At 42.0% G+C, this 16,050-nt stretch overlaps 1 protein-coding gene and 1 long non-coding RNA gene across 4 annotated transcripts in view; both read left to right on the top strand.

The window, feature by feature from the left end:
- Lhfpl3 (LHFPL tetraspan subfamily member 3) overlaps positions 1-16,050 on the top strand; it is a 540,637-nt gene that overhangs the window by 205,957 nt on the left and 318,630 nt on the right.
- LOC147994688 (uncharacterized) overlaps positions 1-16,050 on the top strand; it is a 49,852-nt gene that overhangs the window by 32,581 nt on the left and 1,221 nt on the right. The window lies entirely within an intron of this gene.

Here is a 16,050-nt window from a genome sequence, read left to right as displayed (position 1 = left end):
GAAGTGAGATTCTGTGATCTCCTCCTTTATCCTTGTTTCTCTCCTATCTAGCGTTATGGGGTGAAGCAGGGAATCAAAGGTGAAAAAAAGAAGAACCCACAAAGTAGCAAAGACCAGCTGTACATACCCACATGCCTCTAACTCCTCTAGTCCCAACACATCGACACTGGCTGTACTAAGTGCCATCCCAAATGATCTCAGGGTCCTGGGACATCATTGCCTTTCTCACTGTAAGTTACTTGAGAGCAATGACAACGTGACTCTCACTTGGGAACCAAGAACATGGCCAAACATAACGCTATGTTTCTCTTCCTTGGCACATAATGAGCTAGGGAGCTAGTGAGAGTCCTGACTAAGGTTTTTCACCAAGAGGAAGGGCAGGGAAGATGTGAAACAGTCTGTGAAAACGAGACCAGAAGACATGCTGACAGACTGACAGTATTAGTGCACACAGCAAGTTTATTGGAAAAGATTCTATTGTTGTTGTTAATTTTACGTTAGCATACACTGCAACGTTCATCATGGAATTTCTGAATATATGTTTTCTGATACTCCTCGAACTTACTCCCTTCCCCAGCTCCCTCTCCAGTATCTCATGTTCTCTCTTCTCCCTTTGGTATACGAAGCCCTGATTCACTTTCTCTAAGGAAATACAAATTGTGAAAACATAGCCCTCCATTTATTTTAGTGGTCTTAAAGAGCTACGAGACAGACAGCAAGGAGCTGACTGACAAGAGCAGGTCTGAGGGCTGATAGTTTTTAAAGCCTGAGATCCTATCTCAGACTCAGTCTGTCCTTTGAGACTTCTCAAACTAACACTGGTCAGAACATGCTCTAAGGATTACCATGACTCCACCTCTCCAGCATAGAATCCTGGTTGACACAGCCTGGTTCTTGATCAGAAATGACCCTTCCTCCTCTCAGGGGATGGGTTGGGCCATAAAACAAAATGTTCCGGCTTCCTTCTGCATCTTCTTTTCCCAGGATTAAAGGCCTTTAAATATCAGTCGGTGTCTGAAAGTTTATAATTCATTCAACCTACAGATGTGGGTATCATATTAATTCTCTAGCCAATTTAGGTACCATTCTGAACAACTAGATATCAGGGTAAGATAATTTACATGCTTGGGGTGGGGTGACATAAAGAGTCTACAACAACTGGAACTGTAATTCCTTTTAGTAATAATTACAATGGTTTTTATGGCCCTATGTGTATAAGACTTGATGCTAAGTCACACTGATAGTTTTGGAGAGAGACTCGTGTGCTGTCAGGCCCATTTGGAATGTGAACTGTGCATCATACATCACAGGATGCCTTTTAATAAATGGTTATTAGGCCTTTTAATAAATGGTTATTAGGCAAACCATCACAATATCATAACTGGCCTCCACAAAGACAGGAATTCAGAGCATCACAGGGTCAGATGCAGTTTGATGGGTAACATCTTCTTTTCCTATTAACCCAGAGCCCTGAATCATTTCTTTCTGCTTTTTCTAGGACAAGCAGGACTTTTAGCTGAGAAGGGATGGGTAAGCACCAGTGAGGAGGCCAGCTCTACCACCTCTCAGTCTCTCACACTGGATTCCCAGTGAGCCTGTAAAAATGACTCCAGAAGTACTTACACGGAAAGTGGGAATGACTGAGGCAGAGGAGAGTATACAGTTTGGGTCCATTGGAATCACAGACTCTTTTCCTGCTTCTTGAAGGAAGCGAGGCTGATTTAAAACTATCGCAAAGACAGACTCTAAAACACAAGAAAAGACCCTTCTTGGAAGTATATCTGATTTCATAAAGGACAGTAGCACTTGTGCTAAATGTAGCATTTCTGAATCAGATAAATTAGATAAACCTAATAGTTAGTCCACTGCGATTTAAACCAAAATAGAAATCCCCTCATTGCACCTTGAGTCCAAGACTTGATGCATCCCTTGCTCCTTGAAATGCTCTTGAATCATGTTTGCCTTTTAAGGTTATCCTTTTCTTTTTTAAGTTTGCTTAGTTCCAACTGAATGGTGTGAGAGCTGTCTCCCTTTCATTGTTCCTGTAAAAGACACCCTTACCCATAATCACCACCCTTTTGTCCTTTCTGTTCCCTGGCTTTAGTTACTCGAACAATAGAAAAGACTGAATATCAAGTATCACCAGATAGCAAATGCCCAGCATGGCCTCATGCATTAGCATCAGTGTGGCTTGTTCTTGACCCTCTCTCTTATGCTCCCCTGTCCTGCCTACCCTCCCAAACCACCTCCTGCTCTTACTCTCACCCATTGGCCTCCAGGGAGCATTCACATCTCGTTAATAATCTGCTCAGTACCTCTGTGCCTTTGCCTGCTAATTCCAAAACCAGTATGAAAGAGGGTCCTAGTCTTCCAGAACGTGAATTTGTGCCGAGTGAACCTAGTAGAGTACCATGCAATCCACACCTTTCTCCTCCCACTGCTATGTGTGGGTAGCTCTTTGGGATGCTCATGTGCTGGGAACGAAGACTTAGTTTAGGCATTTGATCTTTCCAGTCAGGGGTTCCTGCTCCTTATCCTTTGATAATCGTCCAACGCTACTACAAACCTAATTAAACTGTTACAAAATGAGGAAGCAGTCCTTTTACAGATCAGCCTCTCCCCTTCTCCCAGCCCCACCCCCAGACCAGGTAAGGTAGTATGGCCCACAGCAAAGCTCTCCTCTACGGATGGGCAGGCATCATTCCTTTCTTTCTCAGCTCATGTGAAAAAAATCCTGAGACTTATATGTTTAAAGGAGCATGCTGTCTATGAGTCCTCAATGAACTACAGGACTCAGGATAGTTGAAAACATAAAGCAAAATCAGGAAAAATTTGTGCTGATACCAGCAAGCTAAGTTTCTATTTCAAAGCCCCTAGTCCATGTGATATGGAAATATAAATCTTTTAGCTGTCTTTCTAAAGGACATATTTAATGGATCGTTAGTGAATCTACACTCTTTTGAGCCTGACTTTGAAAAAAGAATGGAGAAACGACTTAATACCTCATTTGTAGTTTGTATTTAATTGTATATTCCAGTAGGAACACAAGGATTCATAAAAATATTTAATCTAGCACCTTCAGATCTGTAAGCTACCTTATCTTCAAAGTCCTTTGATATATAACCAAGACAGTTACCAACTGCTTACAAATACAAGCTAAAGAGTGAATGCTGCATATAGTGTGTGTATACAGTATATACTGTACTAACACTGAAGGAAGGGAAAGAGAAAAGACATCCTTAAAAGGGACACAAAGAGTTAAACTCACGACTGATGTGAGGATTGTTTCCTTAGCCTCGGATCAGTCACTATAATGTGACTATGTAGGTTTCTTTAATTATAGCATGAGTTCTCTCTCTGCTATAATATCCTCAGTAACACATCGGATGTCTAACACACTGCACACCCAGGGAATCAGTGAGATCATTACCTACAGTAAGTGCCGGGATCTTCCAGAGGTTACCTATAAAAGCCCGTGCTTTGGAATTGGAAGACCAAGATCAGGTGCAGGCATCTTGGCATCTTCATGACTGCTCTTAGACAGTGGTGTGACCTTGTTTGCACCTTGGTTTCTTTTTTTCAAAAATTTGGGGGTTTTTTTGTTTGTTTGTTTGGGGAGATTTTGTTTTTGTTTTAAATTTTTATTGGTTATTTTGTATATCTTCATTTCAAATGATATCCCCCTCCAAAACCCCCCTATATCATCCCCTCTCCCCCTGCTTCCACAAGGCTCCTCCCCCACCTACCCACCCACTCCCACCCCATTTCTCTAACATTCTCCTACATTAGGACATCAAGCCTTCACAGAGCCAAGAGCTTCCCCTCCCACTGATGCCAGACAAGGCCATCCTCTACTACATATGCAGCTAGAGCCATGGGTCTGTCCATGCCCACTCATTGGTTGGTTGTTTAGTCCCTGGGAGCTCTGAGGGTCTAGTTGGTTGATATTGTTGTTCTTCACATGAGGTTGCAAACCCCTCCAGTTCCTTCAGTCCTTCCCCTAACCCCTCCGTTGTGGTCCCTGGAGCTCAGTCTGATGATTAGCTGCAAGCATCCTCATCTGTATCAGTAAGGATCTGGCAGAGCCTCTCAGGAGACATCCACGTCAGGCTCCTGTCAGAAAGCACTTCTTGGCAGCAGCAAGTGTCTGGGTTTGGTGTCTGCATATGGTATGGATCCCCAGATAGGTCAGTCTCTGGGTGGCCTTTCCTTCAGTCTCTGCTCTACTCCTTGTCCCTATATTTCCTTTAGCCAGAAGCAATTCTGTGTTAAAATTTTGTGAAGGTTGAGTGGTCCATCCCTCAACCGGGAGCCATGCCTACCTCTGTATATGGTCTCTACAGGGTCTTTCTCCCCTTTGTTAGGTATTTCAGCAAATGTTGGGTCCTGAGACCTCTTGCTTTTCTGGCATCTGGGACTTTCTGGTGTCTACCCCCAGTTCCCCATCCCCCATTGCTACACACCTCTGTTTACTTTTCTGATGCTCTGTATATCATCCCTGTCTCCTCCCATACCTAATCTTACTCTCCTTTTTTCCTCTCCCTCTCCTCTCTTCCTCCCAAGTTCCTCCTACTAAGAAGTTCCCCCTTCTAAGAAGTACTGAAGCCTCCACATTTTGTTCTTCCTTCCTGACTTTCCTATGGTCTGTGAATTGTACTATGGATATTTTGAGCTTTTTTCCTAATATCCACTTATCAGTGTTCTTTTGTGATTGGGTTACCTCACTTAGGATGATATTTTCTAGTCCCATCCATGTGCCTGCGAATTTCATGAAGTCATTGTTTTAATGGCTGAGTAGTACTCCATTGTGTAGATGTATCACATTTTCGGTATCCATTCTTCTGTTGAGGGACATCTGGGTTGTTTCCAGCTTCTGGCTATTATAAATAAGGCTGCTACGAACATAGTGGAGCACGTGTCTTACATCTTTCCAAGCTGTTAAAGGGACTTAGTGAGAAAAATTGTCAGGATTTATGGCACATAGGTCTGACAAAACTCCAACAAATTATGACTTTATGTGTAGTCCACATTAGTGAATCTCCTTGCTTCCTGATGGAATTGATCTATTTATCTGAAAGTGTAAAGGGCTACATTGGTTACTTCAAACACTCTAAGAATATAGCCCTGTTCCTTTGCAATTGTGTGTCTGCAGTTTGGAACTGGGAACATAGGAACATAGGAACCATAAGAAATATGAGGTCTCAGCTGTGGATTCTGAGGTGATTCTTATAAATGTCCCTTAAATCTAAAAGCCATTTTTATACATCTGCATAAAGTCATGATATCTGGTGATGCTGATATGGGCAGGGTTTCCTACCTGGCTGTAGGGCTGTGTATCTGCTCACCATCCCCGGGTTCATTATCAGACGACAAGCAGGTCAACTGGATAACCCTTTTCCATAGCACAGAACATGAGGAAAAGAGCAAAATGAAAAGGAGATTTAGATGTTATACTGGCCGGTTTCATGTGTCAACTTGACACAAGCTAAAGTCATCGGAGAGGAAGGAGCCTCTGTTGAGGAGATGCTTCCGTGAGATCCAGGTGTAAGACATTTTGTCAATTAGTGATCAAGGTGGGAAGGCCCAGTCCATGGTGGGTGGTGCCATCTCTGGGCTGGTAGTCTTGGGTCCTATAAGAAAGTAGATCAAACAAGCCAGGAGAAGCAAGCCAGTAAGCAGATCCCCTACATGGCCTCTGCATCAGTTCCTTCCTCCAGGATCCTGCCCTGTTTGAGTTGCTGTCCTGAATTCCACTGGTAATGAACAGCAATGTGGGTATGTAAGATGAATACCATTTTCCTTCCTAACTTGCTTTTTGGTCATGGCATTTCATCACAGCAGAGAAACTCCAATTAAGACATGTTTTGAGTTCCAGTAGCCTAAAGGGCCAGCCTTCTTCAGCCTTTATACATATCAAATGTATCTAGCCATAGGTAATATGGCAATCACATACAGCTAAAAACATATTTTTAAGACAAGAATGGGTTTTCTTTGTTCTTACAGTACATAGAAGATAAATCTCAGTTGTTTAAATCTGGAAAAGTGACACAGCATGACTTCAGATGTATGAGATGCGAGTGAGCAAATGTAAAACTGTACACAATCCACAAGTGTGCAGCTTAAGGAGTTTGTATATTTTAGAATGACATTTTGGTCCTGATCAGTAATTTCATTTTGCATTTAAATTTAGTATATAGCAAAAAGTCCTAAGCTGATTTTCTTATTTTGCAAATTTTTAAACTAAAATATGATACATGATCTACTCCTCAATGTCCTCCCATATTTTTCCTGTAATTCCTTTCAAATTAATGGCCTCTTTTTTCACTAAATATATACATAAGTGCATAAATATTTAAATAAAACTTGTTGGGTCCATATCGTGTTACTCATATATATATGATTTCAGGGCTGATCAATTTATATTGGATAAACAATTAGGAACAGTTCCCTGGGGAAGATGAATTGTTCCTTTTTCAGCAACCATTAGTTACCAGAAGTTCTTTGTCTAATGATGGGGACCTCTGAGATCCCCTTCCGTACAAGCATGCCACTGCCACCATTGCTTAGGTCTTATTTCGGCAGGGATACTGTTGAGAGATCATGAGGGCAGCCTCCCTACCATGTCTTGAAGACTCGGTCTCACAGCACATTTCTTGTTTCTCTGGCTTTTACAATCTTTCTCCCCAACTTCCTCAAAGTTCCCCGAGCCTCAGATGCAGGAGATGTGCTGCATGTGTATCAGTTGTGGCCAAGAACTTTACTTAAACATGTCTGTGTTGGCAAACTGCGCTCCATTATTTTGTTTTATTTTATTTGTCTATTAAGACACATCAAGTTTGATGGGTGGAGGTGAGGGTGAAAATCTGGGAGGAGCTGGGGGAAGGGATGAATATGAGCAAAATATATTGCATGAAATTCTTGAATAATAAATACAAACTGAGACTTTTTAAATGTGTGCATGTGTGTGCACGTGAGTGGTGTGTCTGTGTGTGTGTGTGTGTGTGTGTGTGTGTGTGTGTGTGTGTGTGTGTGTGTGTGTGTGTTTGGAGGTCATGAGAAACCATGAGGGACATTGCCCTCAAAATTTTATATCTAAAATAGTGGAATAATGGGAAGAAGTGACGAAATTAGGGGATGAAAATTAGTCCCTTTAATAATCTTCTGAATCAGTCTATTACAAAATATAACTTTTGCTTGATTTCTGGATTCCTGTGTCTATATGGGACCTCAGCTGTATATATTCAATAGTTTATGTTGGATGTGCACTGGATAGTATGGGTACCATAGAGTCATTAGTATGTTATCTGAGCCTCCTGAAACTTACCAGGCCAGGGGTATTTACCAATAAATACAACGAATCATCCAGATGGTCTATCTTGGGCCCACAAAGGTATCATCAAGATGTCAATTCCATAGGGATCCGCCAAGGAGTGGCATGGCTGGTTCATGTGGTAGACTTGTTTTTAGCTTTTGAGAGCTCTCCACACCAATCTGTAAAGGCAGCACCAGTTGAAATCCCACCAACAGTGAAGGAGGGTTCCCTCTTTCCCACACCCTCTCCAGTATTTGTTATTGATTTTTGCTGTTCTGAATAGTAAGACAAAATCTCAAAGTTGTTTTGATTTGCATTTCTCTAGTTGCTAGGGACAGTAGACATTTTCAAAGACATTTCTCTGCTACTGTTTTCTTCTTTCGAGAACATTTCCATTGCAAGAGCAATGAGTTTCTGTAAGATTTAACCTTGCTTCCTTGCCATGCTCTCTACCCTCAAACCACCAGCTCAAACTCTTCTTTTCTTAAGTTATATCCTGAGAAAAGACTTTTTTAATCACAGTGAGAGGCAAATCAATACAATTATGGAGAGCAAATTGCTTTACTCAAAGCTCAACTATTTAAATTGTAATCCTTCACCCTACGTCCCCAGAAACCTCACAGAAATATCCAGAATAATGTTTGACTAAACATCTGAATACCATTGCCCAGCTAGTTGACACAAAATTAGCTATCACAGCAATTACTTTTGCCCCAGTAAGAAGAACAAAGGGTAGGACAAGTCAATCAAGGGACAGTGTGATTGGAAGGGAAAAGAGTTTGAGTAAAGGCACAGTCTTCATGCTTTGTGGAAGAGGACACTGTTGAAGGGCATATGTTGTCACTTCAGGTCATGTGAAGGAAAGCAGCGGAAGACGACCCAGAACACACAAAGTTAGAAATGAAAAGCTGCAGTTGCCGAGGGGGGTTGGATTTTCTCCTACAAACCACTGCGAATCATTGAGGAGCTTTGCAAAACGTATCCTGGTCATCTGCGTGTGTTAGGAAGGTCACTCTAACCTCTGTTCTCACAAAACAGCATAAAATTGTCGGCTCTATTGAAACCTGTGAAAATGACTTAAGGTCCTTAGAGAAAAGAAAGAACACTGGAATACAGACAGCATCATTTTTATGATTTTTTTTCAAAAAGGAAGAAATTATTATAGAGTTGCCTTTAAAACTACTTGTATAAGAAATCAGAGTTGGCCTTGATACCCCTCTCTTTTTCAATTAAACATTTCATAGTGAACAAAATCTCTTCCAAAAAATGCTCTTATCTTCAAAACAGTATGAAAGCCTCCCAGAATTCCCCAGATTTCTCCTTGCTTGCTCCCTCACTGAGCTATATATACTTAGTCATGCTATAGACCTTGACCTTTTCAATAGACTGTAGGGCATGATGTACTCACTAATTGAAGCATTTCTTAATAGACTTGAATGAGGCTAGTGGACCTTGTACACACACACACACACACACACACACACACACACATTCACACATGCACAAATTCATTGTTGTTTGAGGCATTCTGGGAAATAACTGTCGAGTTAGAAGCCAAAGGAAAACAGATGTTTTATATTTTATAATTATGCAAACAAATTTAGCTTTATATTTTTTGAGCTCAGGGAAAGCATAGATTTGTATTTCTTCCTTTCCTGGGAAGCTTTTCTTCCTGTTTGAATAATATTGGCATTTTTCCAATTGCTGCTAATCTTTTGTTGAAAAGCTCTCCATTGATTTTCTTTCTCGGCTATGATTTGCTTTACCGGTGGGATCTGTATGCAGAAGCTAAACCTATAGGGACACAGTACCCTTCTTAGATGTGCGACCCCTCCCTCTTTTATGTTCCACAACCAAGCTTCCCTACATCAGGTAAACCAAAGCTTTACCTACATCAGGTAGGTTTGCTTTGCTTAAATAGGCTTCAGTGACTCCATCACAATATTTTAATGTAGAATTCAGCACAGCATTTATTATAGAATTATCAATAACACTAGTTACAGCACTGATGTCAAAGCAGTGGGCTAGGTAGGCCCTACATCCCTAGGTAACATAATTACTTAAAAAGATTATCCTAAACCAGAAAATCCTATTCAGATTAAACTAATTGATGAGCCTTAGAATTCAAATAAATAAATAACCGGGAGAAGCGCTAAGAATTCTCCCAGGAAGGAGAGTGAGAAGGAGAGGCAATTTAAAGCCCATTCATCTCACAGAGAATCTTGCTGGTTATGGTCAGCTGGGCCCTTGCTGCCTCCACTCTCAGTGTGCTTGGCTTGTCAGCCATGGTCTCCTCCACAGAATTCTCTAGGTCTCCCTGCTTCTTTTTTTGTTTGTTTTGTTTATTTACTTTACATCCTGATCTCATCTTCCCCTTCCACTTCTCCCAGTGCCTCTGCCTCCCCTCCCAATCACTGACCCTTTCTCCTCAGAAAAAGGGAGGCCTCTCACGGATATCAACCAGCCTTGACATATTAAGTTGCACTAAGACTAAACTCATCTTCTACTGAGGCTAGAAGAGGAAACCAAGTTAGGGGAAAGGGGTCTAAAGGCAGGCAACAGAGTCAGAGATAGCCCCTGCTCTCACTGTTAGAGGACTCCTGTATGGAGACCCTGCTGCATATCTGTTATGTGTGTGTACAGAGGGCGTCTTGCTATTTCTACTCTAAGCCTGAGTAGCTTTTTTTAGGGAGGGCTCTGAGGAGCTGTACGTCTTGGCAAGTTATTTATTCTCCCACGCCTCTATTGCCTAGAGCAGAGTTGTTAGTTGTAAGAACCACAGACCCTGATTCCACGGCTGCATCGAAGTTTCACCAGACACCTATCTAGTGAAAAAGACCTGAACTCCGCCATGCCTGTGTGGAAGACTGGCACGCAATAGAGGTCAGTCAGAACCATGGACAGCTCTGAGCAAGCCAGGCAGTGCCCCCAAAGGAAGACATTTCCTTTTGATTGCTTAGGTCTCCCAGACTTTCAAGGAGGCCATAGCGTCACCATGCATGGTGCTGAGGTGTTTAAGTCTCCTGACGGGACTGAAAAACAACTGAGAGTTCTGTGAGGCCGATGTAGGCTTCCCGGAGATCAAATAGAGGCAGGAAGGTATATCTTCCTCCTCTCAGAACAAATTCAAATCTTGAACATCGCTACGAAGCCTACACCTAGAATTAATCCCTTTTCTGAAATTTGCATGCAAATATTGAAATATTTTAGAAGCATCAGGTTTTTAATCTAATTGCAATGTCATGAATCCAATGAAGAAAATGGCTATCTCCTAATGAGAGAGTTTAGTCTCTTTTCAAATCACAACTTTATTATCTAGAAATATAGAATAGAAATTAAACACCCATTTTAACTCCTTATCTTGCCTTTCCTTCTCTGTGTAACTGCTGTGAGAACTTCTCTGTACTCTAGCTTTTTCTCTGTAAATGGGGATAAGAATGGAATGTATATTTATAGTGTTACTTTAAAGATTTGGTGGGTTAATATTCACAACGTACTTCGGCTGCTGCTTCATTAAATATTAATCTGTGTATGATTTTGATTATTTATATGTAACATTTCTTTGTTTAAGGTGCCTTCCCACTCTGCCAGCTCAATACAGTAGTTTTTTTTTTCTTTTATCATGTTGTTTTGATACTGAATCTAAAATAAGAAACAGATCGTGTTTTATAGATGTTTTTGCAATATAATTTCCCAAGAGGAACAACATTTTACATTCTGAGAGTTTACACCCTTTGAATTGAAGCCAGAGTCTGGCCTTTGGGATAGAAGACAGCCACATAAAATCTACTAAAAACACAAAGACATGTGTTCTCTCTTGCTGTTTTGCCCTTTTTTAAGGTTATAAAATATTTAATGTCTTCAGCCCGAGCAGCATTAAGTCCTTTTGCCATTCCACACGGGAGGGGATGACTTGGAATCGCATCACTTCTTAATCTCTGAGCAACTTTAGAAAAGTTTCTCACTCTAGGCCTCCTGGTGAGGTAGAAAATCACCTCTGCCCCCAGTACACTTAGGAATCCAAATATGAGTAGAAATCCTAAATTCTTAATTCTCCCTTTCAGTCAAACTTTCCCTCAGCTGAGCCTTCCTGATTCACGTCATGCTCCGGCAGCCTTGAGGCAATATACAAATTAAAAGCACAGAACATTGAAAACATTGCACAGTCCACAAGCAGGCAAGTCCATTGCACAGTCCACAAGCAGGCAAGTCCATTGCACAGTCCACAAGCAGGCAAGTCCGCTCTAGGCAGGACATGCATCTGCTGCCACTGCACACCAAGGAGTGGTCACCAGAGCTTAACTCACCAAGCTCCTGGGATCCCTCATTTCCAGGAACTGGTATCTGGCTGTGTGTGAGCAGAGTAGTGCTGACTTACTCTCTCCCTCTGAGATCCATCCCTAAGTCCTCCACAGATGACACTGCAATTCCTCATAATGTGACATCCTCTGGCCGAAAACAATTAACTCGTGACAAATTTCTGAGCCTTTACGTGCTACTGTATTGCATGCTGATCTTATAGAAGGTCATCTTTGGTCACTTTCATCTTAACAAACAGTTCAATACCTTGAGAGTGAGGTTGGTTTTGCCTGACTTTTGTTTTGCTTGCTATCTATCTATCTATCTATCTATCTATCTATCTATCTATCTATATCCCAAATGCAGCCTTCATTCCCCCTCAGAGAGTCCCTTTTCCCATCCCCATCCTCTTCTCCTCTGAGAGGGTCCCCCCAGCCCAGGTATCACCTCCAACCCTGGTCCCTCAAGTCTCTGCCAGATTAGGCACATCCTCTTCCACTGAGGACTGACAAGGCAGCCCTGCTGGAGAACGAATACCACAGTCAGGATACAGATTTAGGGAGAAACTCTGCTCCAGTTGTTGAGGGACCCAGATGGAGACTGGGCTACACATCTGCTACATAAGTGTTGGAGACCTCGTTCTAGCCCATGTAAGCTCTTTGGTTTGTGGCTCAGTCTCTGAGACCTCCCAGGGGTACAGGTTAGTTGACTCTGTTGGCTTTCCTGTGGGATTCCTATCCCCTGCAGGGCTTTCAATCCTTCCCCCAATTCTTCCACAAGAGTTCCTGCTTTCCCTTCAATGTTTGGCTGGGGGTCTCTATAACTGTTTCAGTTAGCTGCTAGGTAGAGTCTCTCAGAGAACAGTCATGCTAGGATCCTATCTGCAAGCACAACAGAGTATCATTAATCCTGACAGAGATGAGTGCTTGACCATGGGAAGGGTCTCAAGTTGGGTCAGTTATTGGCTGGTCATTCCTTCAGTTTCTGCTTTATCTTTGCCCCTGCATTTCTTTTACACAGAACAAATTTTGGGTCAAAAGTTATGTGGGTGGGTTGGTGTCCTTATCCCTCCACTGAGGGTCCTGCCAGGATATAGGAGGTGGCCTCTTCAGGTTCCATGTCTACACTGTTAAACATCTTGACTAAGGTCACCCACATTGACTCCTGAAAGCCTTCCCTATCCCAGGTCTCTGGAATTTCCTGGAGATCCAGCCCCCACCCCCACCCCCCACCCCCAGCAGCTACAGATTTCCATTCATTCTCCTGGCCCTCTGGGCGGCTCTCCTGTCTTTCCCCATGCCTGATCCTGCCCTAATTCCCCTCCTCCTCCCCTCTCCCACCTAGTTCCCACCTTCCCTCTGCCTCCATTGACTATTTTATTATCCCCCCTTCTAAATGTGATTCAAGTGACCTTTGGATCTGTGAGGTGTATTGTCATGTGTTCTTGTTTTTTGATTGTTTAGCTTGTTTTGGTTTTGGTTTGGAGGGGGTATGTTTTGAAAAATTTTTTCTAATCTGACTCGATTCACTCTAACTGGATCTCTAGCTAGAAATCTGATTGGAAGATGCTGGGGATGTGTTTCACCCTTTTGAACACAGCATTGTGTATACAAGGCAATCAATATAAACCAGGTCAGCCACTGCTGTAGAATGAATGTTTGTCTGCCCCTAAAATTTGTATCTCGAAACCATAACCCTTGAAGTATGATTTTTTTCAAGGTTCTTCAGAGAAAGGGCCAGCAAGCTAGACAGCAGATAGATAGAGAAAGAAAGGGGAGAGAAAAGAAAGGAAAGGAGAGGACTGAGAGGGGAGGGGAAAGGGAAGGGAGGAAGAGAGGGAAGAAGAGGGGAAAAGGAGGGGAGGAAATAATTCATAATTATGGGCATTTCAGTGCAGTCTATCTACCAGTTAGAGAACAGAAAATGACATGGCTTATTCTGCATCCAAAGACCTTGAAACCAGGGAACCAGAGAAAGTAAAATCAGTGCAAGGACAGAAAAGCCCAAGACAGCAAGGATGTGAATGTCACAGACCAAATAGAGGTGTCTAAGGGCAGGATAATCAGGTGTCTGAGTCCTGGGAAGAAAGAGGAGAACAGAATGGACTCACTTTCCATTCGGTTCCTCTTTCTACCTGGACAGTGGGTGACCAGAAGATTCACGGCCATGCTGAGGGTGAATTTCCCCACCCAGGTGGTTATCTCCCCTACAGATTCCCTCTGGAGATATTCCAACAACTACTCCCAGAAGAGTGCTTGACTGTCCACGTAGGTACTCTTTGATCCAGACAAGTTGACACTAAAATTAGTCCCAGGAGGTGATTAGGTTATGGGGACTTTTGGACTGGATCACTAACCTAGCCATGGACTGCAGAAAGCCTCTGCAGACCTTTCATCACTGGAGGGCACATGGAGGCTGTTATATAATGACCATGATGCTGGGGTTGCCTTAGAGCACATCTGCCAACATCTTCATCTTCATCTCCAGGTTCCCCTTTTTCTAAGCCATCTAGTCCATAGGATTCTGCCATAGCAGCTTGAATAAACTATGATAGATGAGTGGATAAAAATATTAAAATAGTTTTCAGTGAAGAAATTCATATGTGGGTGTTAAGAAAATGGAATTATAGTAACAGGTTGTACTGGCTGGTTTTGTGTGTCAACTTGACACAGCTAGAGTCATCAGAGAGGAAGGTGCCTCCGTTGAGGAAATGCCACATAAGATCCAGCCATAAGGCATTTTCTCCATTAGTGATCAATGTGGGAGGGCCTAAGCCAGGGTGGGTGGAGCCATCCTGGGCTGGATGTCCTGGATTCTATAAGAAAGCAGGATGAGCAAGCTGGGGAAGCAAGCCAGTAAGCAGAAACTCTCCATGACCTCTGCATCAGCTCCTGCCTCCAGGATCCTGCCCTGCTTGGGTCCCTGCTCCTACCTCCTCTACTGATGAGCTGGAATGTAAGCTGAATAAATCCTTTCTTCCTCAACTTGATTTTTGGTCATGGTGTTTCGACCCAGCAATAGAAACCATAACTAAGACACTGGTCTTCTAGCCACAGAAAATGTTCAATCATAATGACAATAACTGAGTCTGCTTATCATGTGTCATGTATACTATAAACACTTAACATACAGTACTGATCCTTTAAGAACATTATGACATGACTACTTTTATTTTATAATAGAGAATACTGAATGATAGGTACTAAATAATCTAAGATAGCATACCTGGTAGGATCATGATTTATAATTACATTAAAATATGTATCCATACCACCACGTTATGGGTTCCCGATTGATGCGCAGAGATCTGAGTTAGGGTCACAGCTTTGCTTAGTATGCTGTAGGCTCAGTAATTCTTGATGAAGGAGACCTCTTCTGTGGACTGTAACACCTGCCCCCAAGTTAGCGAAGCAGCCAGCCAATAGGAGCAGATAGAATGCAATTGATTCCATTCCGTTTAACAAATATTTATCGAGGCCCTGCAACTAGGAAGATCTAAAGCTGGCTGTTGCAAAGGATACAAGGATAAGGGAATAATATAATAAATTGACCTGGACAACTCATAGAATCTGAACTAAACAAACGTTGACTCTTTATATGAGAAGGAAACAAAACGGGCAAGTTTGGATGTAGAGTCCTGAGCCCTCTGCATCATTTGGCTGAAGTTCATAAAAGCTGAGTCCCCAGGGATGGATGGGTGCAGTGTAAAGGAGATGAGGATAGAAATTAACATTGATTCCAAAGCTACAGACCCTTGCTAAGGTGTCTGGTTCTGAAAGTTAAGAGTAGCATCCAAGACACTGGTCACGGCTCTGGGTAAAAAGTATTCCAGGGTGCCCTGAGGTAGAGCAGGCTGGGAAAGAAAACAGCAGCTCAGATGTTGACTGCACCTGACTGACCATGTGTACTATTCCCATCAGCATTGAGTTTCCGCTCATGATGATGAAATATGGACTGATGACTGCCCATGATGGAATCTTGTGACCCTGGAACATTAAGTAACCGCATGAGGTTTATGTTAATCTGAAAAGCCATCTGCAAATGACCCAATTTGTTATTAATAGAAAATAATAGTCTTAATAGAAATAGAATAATAGAAAATAATAGAAAAGATCAGTAGTCTTGAGAAAGGTACAGATAAATCTTTGAAATCATTTAAACACTCAAACACATGAAATGGCAGATACATTGAAAAACATTAAGTCCTGTGGAAATATTTTAGTCAGTGCAGTGGGTCATAGATATTTTGAAAGAAACTAAAGAGCTCCAGATAATCATCCACTTGAGTCCACTTTGAATTAAGAAATCTCTGCAGTGTAAATAATAGATTTAAAAGACTAATGCATAAGATAAAATGTTATTTATTTGAACACTATCTAAAGGTTATGTGTTTAAGAACCAGGACAAATAGTGACTATTAAAGTATGGTGTTAAGACAG

The sequence above is a fragment of the Rattus norvegicus genome, chromosome 4, assembly GCF_021556685.1.
Source record: "Rattus norvegicus strain SHRSP/BbbUtx chromosome 4, alternate assembly SHRSP_T2T, whole genome shotgun sequence".
Lineage (NCBI taxonomy): Eukaryota > Metazoa > Chordata > Mammalia > Rodentia > Muridae > Rattus > Rattus norvegicus.
The sequence above is the reverse complement of the archived record's forward strand: the minus strand, read 5'-3'. Positions and strand labels throughout refer to the sequence as shown.